The 10,819-nt window shown below is 46.9% G+C and overlaps 1 long non-coding RNA gene across 1 annotated transcript in view; it reads right to left on the bottom strand.

Moving 5' to 3' along the window:
• Positions 1-422: 422 nt before the first annotated feature.
• LOC149863498 (uncharacterized) overlaps positions 423-10,819 on the bottom strand; it is a 33,262-nt gene continuing 22,865 nt past the window's right edge. Inside the window, exon 3 of the long non-coding RNA XR_016442516.1 lies at positions 423-554. This is a non-coding gene — a long non-coding RNA (uncharacterized LOC149863498). The remainder of the gene's footprint in view (positions 555-10,819) is intronic.

The following is a 10,819-nucleotide window of genomic DNA, read 5'->3' as shown; positions in this document are numbered from 1 at the left end:
TTCCTCCCTCTTCTTCCACAGTCCAGCATCAATAATTCCCGCCTTGTCCTTCCCCTGTTCTGAAGAGGGAAGAGTAGTGTTTAGAAGGACATCAAAGAGTTAATAAGCAAATGTGTTTATAGTTGACAAATGTACATCCACGCTGAAAGGTGCATTTTGCCCGTACTGTCCTCACACCAAGAAGATACATCTCTCTGTGCACTCGCACATGTATGCTGTATCGATATATGCCTGCACAAATGCCTACATTAAGTACAGACAGTGTTTCATGGACAGAAACCTCTGTGTGGGGCTCCTTTAACTAAATCGTTGACACTCAGTTTGGCCATTTAGAGGTGGATACATTTTATGGATTTCACTATTGCCCGCATATGGAAATTAATTTTCCGATGAGGAATTTTAAAGGCTGTGCAGACCTTCAACCTCAGCCCTGGGAGGTGTTGCTTCATCTCTGTTCGTAATTACAGCCAGCTTTCTTTAATGAGGTAATGTTCTTCTGTTCTGGGTTATCTTCTAGCAGATGGGGCAGCAGGTGATCCATTGGGGAGGAACGCCTGAAAGACATCATAGGCAAGCTGTTTAATGTTAACACTATCATTCGTCACTCGGGCCTTTTGGATAACTTGACAGATAGAGCACATTCTCCTGGGATTTCATCAGCCTCTGGCATGCTGCTTAATGCAGTTTATCGGCAGGTATCAAAGAGGCGAGCAAGACCTCGCTATTGGGAGGAAGTTTATAGAATCCTGTACAAAAATTCAGGAAATGTTCAATAAAATGCTTGTGTAATCACATGGCAGAAGCAGATTCTCGTAATGATGGGTTTGCAGCAGAAACCATGGTATTGACTTCTTTCAACCGCAATTTGCATACTGTGCTTAAAGAAAAAAAAACCAGCAGTGGATTTAGGGGGAAGTTCTGTTAAATATGATTCTACAACACCTTCCGCGCCTTTTACATAGTAGATTTTGGGCATTAAAAAGCTCACATTGCATGGCACCCCTGAAAAGATCTCAAGGCACCCCAGGATGCCACGGTACTCTGGTTAAGAATCACTGCTCTAAACGTGCTCTCTGATCAGTCAGTGAATGTGGTGGTTTATCCCACGGGGCGCATCCACACATGCAGGCCTGTGCATTTGCAGCCGCTCAAATAGAAGCAGAATCCCCAATGCCTCTGACCCAGCCCCGCCCCTGATGCCTCCCCTGCCCAGCCCCAGCAGCTGGGGGAAAAAAAGCCCCACACGCACTGGCAATAGCAGCTGTTGTCCAGGTCACTGAGGCCTCATGGCAGAGCCCCCAGTGCAGCACGGGGCAGCAGGGCCCAGCCCAGCCACCTGGCGCCCACACTGCTACTGCCCTATCACGGGCTTGCAGCCAGGGTCAGCAGGGTGCTGTGTGGCTCTGTGCAGTCAGGTAGCTGGGACCACTGTAGTTGTCACCCAGCCCCATGCTGCATGGGGGGCTCTGCCATATGGCCCCAGTGACCCCAATGGCAGCTGCTACTGCTGGTGAGTGCAGGTTTTTTTTTTTTAATTCTGGGATGCTGGGGCCAGGCTGGACAGTAATCGGGGGGCAGGCAGGGTAGTGACTGGGGGAGTTAGGTGAGTGAGCAGGGGATGGGGCCAGTGGGGCAGTGATCGGGGCGGGTTGGAGGAGTGGGGGGAATGGGGCCAGGTGGGGCAGGGCTCGGAGGTCTGAGGGGGCAGGCAGGAGATGGGGCCGAGCAAGACAGCGATTGGGGGGGTTGGAGGGAAGATGAGGGATGGAGCCGGGTGGGACAGCCATCAGGGGGCAGGTGGGGGATTTGCAGTGCCAGAAATGTTTGTTTCATTCCTGCACGTACCTCTTGCAGCCCTTTGAGACACTGCAAGACGCACATGTGCACTCATGTGGATGCACCCACTGAATCCAAGCTGGGAAAGTGTTACAGTTAAGGAATAAATTGGTGGTCTTGGTCCATTTCATGGCGGGCATAATTCTGCATCATACAAGCAGCCCCTCACGTGTAATGCTAGCAACCTTCCCGCTTAGGAATTCCAGGAGGGGACGGTAGGAATGCTTGGATTGCTGCTGCCGGAGCTTTATCTGTTCTGTTCATTAATAACACTTCAGTCCCACGTGCTATCAATCCAGCTCTTTCCATTAGAGCTAAAAGCCCAACTGTGGCTCAGGGGGCCGAGTGTATCACAAGATCAGGCTCCAGATTCGCTTCTTGGGGTCAAGGGGTATGAAATCCCTTCCTCAGTGACACAAAGGAAGACTATCCCTCTCCCAAGAAAGCATAGTCCGCTACAAGAGAGGCATACATAGAGGGACACAGGGTCCTACTGTTACTGTCCACGATGTCCTGTTTGGGTGAGTGCTCTGAAAGCTGCCACTTTTATAGACTACTGGAAGGAATCCTAATCAGATGCAATGCCAGTGCTGAAAGCCAGCAGTATGTTTCTGCAGTGCTGGCATTATTTATGTCTCAAAAATCCTGGCTCTGGCCATGGATGGGGGAGAAAAGAATTAGGCCAGAGCACTAACCACCAGGCTGTAAAGGAGCTGCTGGTAAGGTGCCATGTGGCCAGTGCAAGGAGACAGCTCAGCCAGGGCTGGGGAAAGCCTGTTTCTGAACACTGCCATGTGTGTCCAACCTGCAGGAGGGGGCTTGAGTTACTCGTGGCTAAACCTTCTCTGCAAAAGCAGTGCTGTACTTTGGGATTCAAGCAGCAGTCTAGCATTAACAACACAAGAGGCAGGAGGGGAACAGCAAAGTCCCCCAGATCACCTTTCAGAAGTTTGTTCTCCCAGGCCTGGGCAGAAGAAACTCGCCTAATGCTAAGCCTAGTGCACTCACTAATGTTAATGGGAGAGACAGGGAGAGGTGAGCAAACTCCTTTGTGTGCCCTGTGCTCATTATGGACCATTGTTCTGTGTGTTTTATCATGTCCATGTGGTGCAGTGTCAGCTTCACCTGTGAAATGCAGATCTAGCTTCAGGGCTGCCTGCGTAAGAATGTAAAATCCATGTGGTTCCAGCAGCTTTGGAAAGATCTGAAATGAGATTTCCAGCAACAGAAATGTACCCGGTGCAGTGGCCTTGGATTCTATCGCTAATAGGTCTGCTTTTACATGACTCTGCTTTAATTATTAACTTCACTTACATTTGTAATGTACATATTGTTCCAATAAGCTTTTTAGCATGTGACTAGATGGGCCTAAACCTTTGCTGGGAGTGAAAAGTGCAGGGTCCACTAAAGGAAAACTAATGTTTAACCCTGCAGTTGCAGCTATTTCAAGAGCTTCAGCTGTTGCACATTGATGTTGCTCTGTTGAAAACTGTAGCTTGGTTGGGGCTGAGGGGTTATGTGCATATGGAGGCAGAACTGAGCCCATTTTTGCCCTTTGGTATCCTAAAGAAAATACAAAGTCTGAGACTTGTAGTGACTGCAGCCCCAAATCCAAAAACATAAATTAGCGGAGCTTTTGAATGCTTTGCAGATGAATGAATTACATGTCTGGTACTTGGTGTTGTAGTTTTTCATCAAGCTCCATTTGTTGATTTTGCAATCTGCTGCCATTAGAACAGATGCTGGCGGGGGGGGGAGTTCCTTCTCTTTTAAAGGGAAAGTCTGAAGTGTGAGACAAGGGGGAATCCTGTATTGCTCATTGAAGTACAGAGTCATTGGGGTGGGCAGACTCTTTCCTATGTGAGGCACCAGCTTCTGGGCCACATGCTCCTATGACTTCATGGCAGGTTCTTTTTTAGCTTAAGCCAGACGGAGTTTGGAAAGGTTATACCTCTATTGCCATTAAAGTTTGAAGATGTCTACCAAGAAGCAACACAATGAACCAGAGCACACGTGCACTCTGCATGTGCCACACCTGGAAATAGATGTTATAGCCAGGGTTTGAAATACAGGGAGGCCTGGGGGGTGGTGAGCTGAGCCCCCCCCGTAAGAGATGAGACCACTATAATAGGCAAGATCCCCTGGCCTACCCTGTGCCTTTCTAAGAAGCTCAGGTGGCTGCACTGGCAGCAGCAACTCCTTCCAGCTCCCAGCTGCCACCACCGCAGACCCTGCGAAGAGCTGGGGTGTAATTCGAACCCTGGTTATAGCCACCGTAGAGCAGCCCTAAGTGTGCCAAGAAGCATACCCAGGACAGCAAAGCTACAGGCATGTGCCCAGGACTGTTCAAATGCAGCTGTGTTGCATCCATTTGGGGATGTAGTGTACCCATGCTGTCCAGAGGCACATTAGATAAGTCCATTGTGGGCAAACCCGTGTCAGGGAAAACCAGAAATGAATAGGTATTCAGTATGTTCCAAAAGATCTGGAAACAAACCCCAGGCCTAGTCAGCTATCTGCAGGAGCAGCCAAACAATCTGTCTGTTTGAGAACTTATTCCAATTACCATGTAATTTATGTGCCAGTAATTTCTTTCTTACTATTGAATCAGCATCAGCGACAACTTCCTAATAGTCGAGTCCTTTCAGGAACCAAGCATATTTACCAGAAGTAAGCAGTACCAAGCTTAAGCTCTTCTAACAGATTGTTATGGGGTGGAGGGCTTGGAAGTTTTAGCATTTACAGCATTTCCATGAGTTGGTTGGGTGAAATCACAGAATCGTAGGGTTGAGACCTCGGGATCATCTAGTTCAATGCTCTGCACCTAAACCCTGCCATGCAGTTGCCTGTCCAGCCTCTTCTTGAAAACCTCTGTAGCAGGCTTACCTTGTCAGAGCTTGGGTTGAGGCCCAGGATCAAGGGTCTGCTGTTTGATTGGTGGAGCCTGCCCACCAATCCAGAGGCAGTACAACCAAAGCAATGCCCCGCCCTTTTCTGAAGGGAGGGGGCAAGGAGGAGCTGGACCTGAATCAGAACTGCACCAGCCAGGTCCAGAGAACTTCGGGGGTGGAGCCCCTGAAGACTGTAAAAGGGGAGCATTTTGGGGAGAGACGACAAGGGAAGGAGAGAGGAGCTCCAGAGACGGCCGTCCTCAGGACCCTGCTTGAGCGTCAGCAGTACGCGAATTGGCTCGTGGGGATCAGGCTCTAGGACCCGCTCGAGGTGGCTTGAGCCTGCAAACCCGGCAAGCATCTGGGCAGTCGGTGTGCAGATCAGCACATGGAGAGATGGCCCTGGGAGCAGCTCGAGGCTGCTCGGGCCCTGCACGGTGTGCAGATCAGCACACAGAGAATCGGCCCTGAGATCTGCTCATGGCTGCTCGGGCCTCACCCGGTGCATGGGTTGGCACACAAAGGACCCGCCTGGGAGCAGCTCGTGGCTGCTCAAGTTAGCCCCAGCCCTAGGCCAAATGACTGGACCCTGCAGTGTGGCTCCGCCTTTAACTAAAACAGCCCCGGTGCCCAGACCAGGGCCCGGGAAAAGGAGGACCCGCGGTGTGAGACCGGGGAACCAGATCCTGTAAGAGTTCAGCTCTCGCGAGAGAGAGAGAGCCCTGGGCTGCCCAGTGCGAGGCACCAGGCCATTGAGGAGAACCAGAGGCACTGCTGGAGAGAGGCTCTTGCGGGATCGGCCTCCAGGGGATGAGCCTTGCCTGCTTCAGAGAGGAAGCGTGAGTTGCTGGAGAAGCGGGCCCTGCAGGGGAGGCAGGCACGGGACAGGAGGGTCTGCTGCCTCCGCCCTCCATTGTGGGAGGGGCATGTCCACATCCCAGGGCCCTAATGGGGAGGGGCTCCAAGGAAACCACTTGGGGAGGTACTGACTGCACTCCCTATTTGAGGTGATTGTTGTATCGGGGGCTATATAGCTATGGGTATTCTTTAAGGAAGTTTATATGGTTTATATGTTCTTAATGTGTTAATATGTAGGTCTAGGAAACCTTATTAACTTATCTGGGTTATACAAGTTGAGTCCCCATATGTGTTTATTGTGTTGTAACCTTAACTATCTTGTTCAATGTATTAATTATTACATATGTTGTAAGTTATATGGTTTATGTGAATTGTGAGATATTATATACAGTAATGTATGCTAAGCTTTATTGTAAATATGTCATGTTTTATCTTAAGTATTTATTATAGTAATAAATTGTATATAGTTAAGCACTCAGTCTTGGCCTGGCTCTGTAGAGAGGACAGGGAACTGCTCTAGTAGCCGGCCCCCCCATCAGCACCCTGCCTGACCCCCACCACTGTCACTGGAGGACAGGGCACACCCCCCTGGGTGTACCCAGACTACACCTCCAAGGAAAGAGATTCCATACCCTTCCTAAGCAGCTTGTTTCATTGTCTTATGATTTTTTTCCCTGAGATTTAATCCAAATCTGTTTTGCTGCAGTTTAGACTCATCGCCGCATGCCTTGCCCTCAGTGGCAGAGGAGAATAATGTTGCTCTGGTTTTCTTTATGGCAGCCTTTCAAATATTTGAAAACTGCAATCATGTTTCTGCATTTAATCCCCTTTTTCCCCCAACTAAGCATACCTAGTTCTCGAACCTTTCCTCCTATGTCTTTCTTTCCAAATCCTTTATCATCTTCACCACTGATCCCTGGATCCTTTCTAGTTTCTCTACGTCCTGCTTAAAACATGGGGCCTAGAACCAGCCACAGTGCTTCAGCTGAGATCTAACCAGCCCCAAGCAGAACAGTAATATTTTCTCACTTGTCTTGCTTGGAAGAAAGAGTGATCTAAGAGGTAGAGTACTTGACTGAGACTTGGGAAATCTAGATTCAAATCCTGTGATCACGTAATCTTTCTCATGCCTCCATATTATCTCTGCTAAATACGGAAAAAATCTCCAACTTCAAAGGCTTACTCTGAGGATAACGCTCATGCTACAATAACAAGGGCCATAAAAACTCTCAGATAGGAAAATATACAGTTAGTCCAATAAAAGATGTCGCCCATAGAAAACCTTATCTCTCAGATAATTTCTCGACCAACATCACTCTACCATAGATGGGACAAGTAGTGGAAAAGAGTGCAAACTGTACAAGGGAAAGCAGCATATCCTGATGTCAAACTTCTGCAATGAGGTTTTCCACCAAAAATAAAACAAATCCTCTTATATTCGAGTGTCCATTTTCCTCCAAAAATTGTTACATAATGAAAGCCAAACTTTCCTAGTGTTTATCAAATCTGGACCCTCATCCAGATGAAACTAAACTAAACTAAAATGTTGAGAACTTGTTATTGCTAATATTTCCCAACCCCTTGGTCTGAAGTAGATGACATTCATCAGCAGAGATCATAGAGCCATTTAAATAATGTTGTACCTTATTCCATATCTGTAAATAAGTAAAAGGTAATTTAGCTAGTGAATTCTGCCTATTCCTGGTAGAGAAGTGTCCTTCATGAAAATCACCAGCACAACTGACACTTTCAGAGGGTCTCTATCTCTGTGCATATAATTTATACAAGCAAATTTGTTTTGCTTTGCATGCAGAAATAGGGTTGAGTGCACAAGTACTAATTTGTGCTCCAGTCATTCTTTTTTTCAAATGCAAATGGAGCCATGCACGTGCAAAATGAATGCGCTGCAACTGCAAATACTGATATGCCCCCAACCTGAAGGCTAGATGAAAACTTGGCCTAGGTTGTTTGTAGATTTCGTATCAATTTCATATTTTAATTTCCTTCCAAGTCAGGTCAGGCAAGTTGGAACTGTGCAGGGTACTTTGTGCTGCTGCTTGTGATGCATCCGTTCTGTGGGAAGCAAGATTTCAGTCTCTAGAGCTGTCAGTCTAGCAGCGTTCACGAGCAGTAAAAAGCCCTTTTTACAAGATCAGCACTTTATTTTTCTTTGGCCTTTTCATTAATGAGGTGGATGACTTACTGATTCAGGGCAGCCTGCCATGACGCAGTGTTTGATAAGGACCCTAACTCTAACTTAATCATGCAGCTTAATCACAAAGAGCAATATTTCAGCACTGCATAATTGCATCAGTACATTTTTTCTATATTAGCCAACTTTTCTCCTACAGGGATTTAAGATCTCGGATTTAACACCTTCGATGCTATCTATCGTATTCATTTAAACCTTGCCGAGGAATCCCATGAGATGGAGAAGTCTAGAATATTTTTAAATTGCCAGTCTATGCCCTTATGGCACCCCCATTATAACATCTACCTTGCTTGTAATGATGAGATCTCTTGCACATGCACTTAATCAGAAATAAATTATTATCACTCTGAAAACACCTGTGTTAGAAGTATGTCTGGCTTTTATTAGCCTAAATTCCTACTGCTGACAAGCTCTGGGAGATGAAGACAGGAAAGAAAACCAAGATTCCCTTGCACAGCTGGAGTATAAACTTGATTTTTTGTTCACATTTATTTTTCTTCTGCAAATGATTTAGCTGCTATTGATCAAGATTACCGCCAAATAAAAACCAGAATCCACTAGCTTGTTTTGTTGTGTGCAACATGGTCATAAAACCTGTCTATACCTCCTCTTTTGGAATTTGCAGTATTTTCTGTCTGGGTTGCATGCACAGCTCATAATATAAGTGCAAAGAGATGGGCTGTGCAGATACATTTGGTTTTAACATGAAGTTAATAGGTATTCAAGAGAAGCTAGGAATCTTAGCTGGAAATCCATAGCATATTTGTTAGCAGAAAATGAGTTGGTGTAGGGGCCTTTGGAATAATTATCTTTAAAATCTGCAGTCATGATCAGTGACAGGTATAAAAGATTGATCCCAGTGGTTGCAATGAATGGGTACAATGTGATATCATTAAGTATTAAGCATGTGTAGGAGGGTAGGGAGGAAATATATAACTGAACTGACAAGTTTGGGGAGATGAGGACAGGAAAGAAATCCAAGATTCCCTTGCACAGCTGGAGTATAAACTTGACTTTTTTCACAGTCAACACCCTTCCTAGCCTGGAGGTCCCTTACTAACGCAAAAACTGGATCCACTGTGCAGAGAGGTAAATGGTAATGTGATGGGAAAGCAGTGTGAGGGTTGAGCCCAACTCGATTAGGATACAAAATGTGAGCGTTTGTTGTTGGGAGACGCAGTGCTGTCTCAGAAAACCGAGGTACAGATAACTGGGTAGAGGTCCTCATTATCTGCTCATGGTGAAGCTACGCCTTTTAAAAAGGAGGAATGAACCATCATCAATGGGACCATCTGGCCACCTTTGACTCATCTCCCAAGCATCAGCTTCACATAATCATGCTTTAGCTAGTGCAAGTTACCTGCATCATTCATTGCTCAGGATAGGGATAGGCGTGCCTGCTAGTCAGGAGCCAAAGAGAAAACAAAAAAGAGAGAGCATGACCAGTGATGAGGGCATGCTACTGAGAGGTGGAGCTCCTGGATTTTGGACTCTGGTCTCAGGGTGGCTTATGGATTTTTCATTGAAGGGACACTGAAAATAAAAGCATAAATAGGGTCAGGACCAAGACTGATCCTAGGGCTGCCCCTCCCACAGGACTGCCTTCACCCCCAGGCTCTCTCTCTTTCTCATTCATTCTCTGACCTCACGAATCGTACTTTCTTGGTTGCACAGTAGCTCCGCTTCCACAGAAGCATGGAGACTAGCCTGTGACCTAGTGCTTAGGCCAGGGGCAGGCAATTATTTCAGGTGAAGGGCCGCTTACAGAGTTTTGGCAAACTGTTGAGGGCTGCATTTCCCTTTCCAGTGCAGGGAAGCAGGAACAGTCCCATGGTCCCAGACCAGAAGCCTCTGCTAGGCAGTGGTTTCTGGTTCGGGGGCCAGGGCTGGGCAGACCTTGCTGCCGGGTCCTGCCACTAGCTTCGTCTGGGTCCTACTTCCCCTGGCTCCTATCATCTTTGACAGGCAGCTAGGAGCAAATAAATATTAATTTTCTAATTTTTTTAGGGGCTCCGCGGGCCAGATAGAATGGCCTGGTGGGCTGGATCTGGCCCCCGGGCCATATTTTGCCCACCTCTGGCTTAGGCACTGTCCTAGGATATGAGAGACATGGGCTCGACCCCATCAGACTAAGGCCTTTTAATCCAGATCTTCTAATTCCTTCCTGAACGCTCTGTGAGATTCATATGCAAAGGGGCCTCTCCTGCTCCTGCTCTGGTTGTGTGAGCCAGTTCTCAAACCAACAGGAACCACTTAAGCACCCCAGTATGCACCCAAGGGTGAATTTCTTATCAACCAGCTCTGGCATTCCCTCCCCACCCCAGCAAGCTGCTTGTTGCAAATCCCAAACTACCCACCTGCATCTCCTCATTCGCTGTACAAGGGACTTACATGCCTAAAGCGGGTTAGTGAATCCCACCCCTGCATTTATGCAGGTAAAATTATGTACCATGGTATCTCGGCATCACCCTGTCTTAGCATCTTTCTGGAGCTAGGCCTTTTAACAGCCCTTAGTGAAGATTCACTAATCCATAATCTTGTTCTACTTCCATCTTCTGGGGGGACAGTCAAAACTGGGTTGCTGAGGAGTGCCAAAATCTTACCATAGAGAGGAGGCTCCTTTCTTTGTGGTAATTAAGATAATAGACTGAAGTTAGCAAAGTCTAGCCAGACTTACCCTGGGGTTAAATACACAGGTCTTTTGCCCTTTAATACTTAAAGTGCACTTATATGGAGCTACCGCACGGTCTTATATTACAAGATAAATTATGAAAAATAAGTTGGCCTCCAAATGTAGTTTTGTTTAGCTGCTCTGGTCATGAACCTTTTCACTTGAGCTCTGTTTTCCAGACCACCTATCTTCCACACCAGGAAGATGAAGAGAAAATAATCAAGGCTGGTTGAAGCATATTTAGACAAGTGGCCAGTGTATCACAGAGAGCTCCCTCTCTACTTGGAAAAGAGAAGATCCACAACAGAGTGAAAATAAAGAACACATTCAGGACTGTGAAAGCTAACACTA

Source organism: Crocodylus siamensis, chromosome 5 (assembly GCF_052110815.1).
Source record: "Crocodylus siamensis isolate JL-2025a chromosome 5, ASM5211081v1, whole genome shotgun sequence".
Classification (NCBI taxonomy): Eukaryota; Metazoa; Chordata; order Crocodylia; family Crocodylidae; genus Crocodylus; species Crocodylus siamensis.
This window is presented reverse-complemented; position numbering and strand designations above follow the sequence as displayed.